Source organism: Cicer arietinum, chromosome 3, assembly GCF_000331145.2.
Source record: "Cicer arietinum cultivar CDC Frontier isolate Library 1 chromosome 3, Cicar.CDCFrontier_v2.0, whole genome shotgun sequence".
In the NCBI taxonomy this organism is placed as follows: domain Eukaryota; kingdom Viridiplantae; phylum Streptophyta; class Magnoliopsida; order Fabales; family Fabaceae; genus Cicer; species Cicer arietinum.
The window spans coordinates 41,043,898-41,047,397 of NC_021162.2; the positions used below are offsets into that span (position 1 = coordinate 41,043,898).

Consider the following 3,500-nt stretch of genomic DNA (forward strand, 5'->3'; position numbering starts at 1 on the left):
TTTTGTTTCTTTCTTTCCTTCCCTTTTCCTTTCTTTCTTTTTCCTTCCTTTCTATTTCTTTTCTTTGTATTTCCTTTTCTTTTTAATTCCTCCTCTTTTCCCTCCACACAAACATATATATATATATATATATATGTATTTATATATATTAATTACTTTTAACAAATATCTCCAAATATCTAGATATTTATTAAAATTACTATTTCACCCATAAGGCATTAAATTATTCGTAAAGGATTCACCGTACTTAAATTAATTTATTTATCGCCGAGTAATTTTAAACGTGCATCAAATATCTTTTTGGTCATATAAACTCCAAAATATTAATAACTTTGGCTAAAAAGCCTCCGAGTTCAATACCAAAATACACTAAAATACATAAAGTATACTTTAAAATTATGGGTCCTACAATGTCAATACATTTACATTTAAAAACAGGCACTTTAAATTTAATGAAATCGACATCCTAAAGTAAGGTATGGATGTTGTAACAGGGTTTTTGTCTTTTGAACTAGAGAAATGCATGGACTCAGCTACGACCATAACCCCACTATTTTGCAAGGTACTACTGTTATCTTGACTTTTTGTGTATAATGTAAAATTATTTTCAGGAATTCCTATGGCTTCTGCTTTCGACATATAGTCAGAACACAATTCAATAGCTTCTTCTGCTATGTACATTTCAACAATAGATGCTTCAGGATGGTGTGAATTCTTCACATATCCTTTTAAAATCTTCATGTAATGCTCGAATGGATACATCCACCTCAAATAAATAGGACCACATAATTTATCTCCCTAACTAAATGAATAATTAAATGAACCATGATGTCAAAAAAAGAAGGAGAAAAATGCATCTCTAGTTGGCACAAGATAATAACAACTTAATTTTCCAATCCATTTAATTTTTGAGGATCAATGACTTTGCTACAAATAGCATTGAAGAATAAACACAACCTAGTTAAGACCTCTCTTACTTTTTTAGGAAATATGCCACGTAAAGCCACAAGTAGTGGTTGTTGCATCAATATGTGGCAATCTTGAGACTTTAAGCCAACTAATTTCAAATCTTTAATTGAGACAAGACTCTTGACATTTGAGGAGTAGCCATGTGGCAATTTTATTCCCCTTAAACACTCACAAAAGCATATCTTCTCCGTTTTTGACAATGTATGACAAGCAGAAGGCAAATATGTTGGTTTACCTGCTGATTGTGGAGATAATTATTGTCGTATACCCATCTTAACCATATCTAGACAAGAATTTAAGCCATCTTTTGTTTTCCCCTGAATGTTGAGAAGTGTTCCAATTAAACTATCACACATTTTTCTCTACATGCATCACATCAAGACAATGTCTTAAATCTAGACTAGACCAATAAGGAAGATCAAAGAACACATACTTCTTCTTCCATATATTTTCTCAGATGTTTGTTTTTGGTTCTTTCCAAAGATAAACTTTATATCCTTAACCCATTGATAAACTTGCTCCCCATTTAAGGCTTTTTGAGAAATTTCATGCTCTTGGTGTCCATTAAACGCTTTTCTCAACTTACGGTATGGATGATTAGACGTGAGAAATTTTCAATGTCCAACGTAAACAGTTTTTCTTCTATGTTTCAATTGTTGGTAGCATGTTCCTTCTTCACATATAGGACATGCTTTATGTCCCTTAACACTATAGTCACACAAGTTTTCATATGCAGAAAAGTCATTGATGGTGCAAACTAGCATTGCACGCATCTTAAAATATTCACGAGAATACCCATCAAACACATCAACACCTTCCCAAAGAATTCTCAATTCTTCAATCAATGGACTTAGATAAACATCTATGTCATTTCCAGGTTGTTTTGGACCTGAAATCATCATAAGATAACATGATGTATTTACGCTTCATGCAAATCCAAGGAAGTAGGTAGTAGATAACTAGTAGAATATGGCATGAACTATGGTTACTACTTAAGTTTCCAAATGGATTCATTCCATCTGTAGCAAGTCCAAGCTTAAGGTTCCTTGGCTCATTTCCGAACTTCGGGTACAAATCATCAATTTTCTTCCATTGCAAAGAATCAGCTGGGTGACGGATTTTTCCATCACGCTTCCTCTCATTGGCATGCCATCTTACGTTCTTCGCATCATTTATATTAGAAAACAAACATTTGAACCTTGGAACTATTGGAAGATACCATAACACCTTCGCATGAGGTCTCTTTGAGCTTTCATCATAAATGGAATCACCATCCTTCATTTTGTAGTGTGATAATCTACACCTAGGACACTTAGTCAACTCTTCAAACTCATTTCTATACAATAAACAATCATTAGGCATGCATGTATTTCCCTATACTCCATGCCCATTGGACACAATAACTTCTTTACCTCATAGTTACGATTCGACAATGTGTTACCTTCTGGGAGCATTTCTTTCAACAATTCAAGTAATTCAGTTAAGCTTTTATCTGTCCATCCATTTATCGCCTTCAAGTTGAACAATCTCAATACCGCAGACAACCGTGTGATGTTAGTGCATCCCAGATACAAAGTCTCTTCTTTTTCACTGCATAGATTATCATATACATGTGCACAATTAAAGGACTCCTGTCCAACATCACGTATCATGTCCTCTAGTTGATCGTTCATATCTACATTAACTTTCTCTCTTTTTGAGGTATTTGACATGTTTAACGAATCACCATGCCATATCCATCTGATATAATTCAGGTCAAACTCATAACAAATAAGATGACTTCGTATTTCCTCAAAATGTAATGTATTTTCATTCGAACAAATAACACAAGGACAATAAAACCTTACTTTACTTTCAGGAAGTTTCTTTAAAGCAAATTGTAAAAACTCCTCAACTCCCTTTTCATACTCTTCACTCAAACGATTAGAGCAATCATCCAACTACGATCCATAACTACTTCTGAAAAAATATACAATGGTAAAATAATCTTAATCACATTTTAAGAATCATATTTCTACATAAAAAGTTAATTGGGTTATTTATATTCTCACATCTATTATGTATTTGCTTTTACAATGCAAGACTTACATAGTGTGCATATGGTAATTGTCTTTTTAATACAACTTGAGGGTAATGCATGTTTCCTTTGTAACCATTGTAGCCATAGCAATTAAATAAGATTTTTGAGCTTTGTGGAGCACCAGATGAGACGATCTGGTCCGGAGTTATTAAGACTCCTTGGTACAATCAGTTTAAACCTACAAGACCAATGAAAAAGCGCCTGAAGGAGGAAATATGGGTTAAAATTCAAAAGCAGGAGGAATCATTGGAGTTAGAAGAAGAGTGATCAAGGTTTGGATGCGTAACAATAAGCACAATCTTTCCAAATAATTACATACTAATCTCCCACCAACTACTTCAATTATTATTATTATTATTATTATTATTATTATTATTATTATTATTATTATTATTATTATTATTATTATTATTATTATTATTATTATTATTATTATTATTATTATTATTAT

The 3,500-nt window shown here is 32.4% G+C and overlaps 1 pseudogene; it reads right to left on the reverse strand.

Moving 5' to 3' along the window:
• Nucleotides 1–405: 405 nt before the first annotated feature.
• Nucleotides 406–2,920, reverse strand: LOC140919761 (uncharacterized; annotated as a pseudogene).
• Nucleotides 2,921–3,500: the final 580 nt, after the last annotated feature.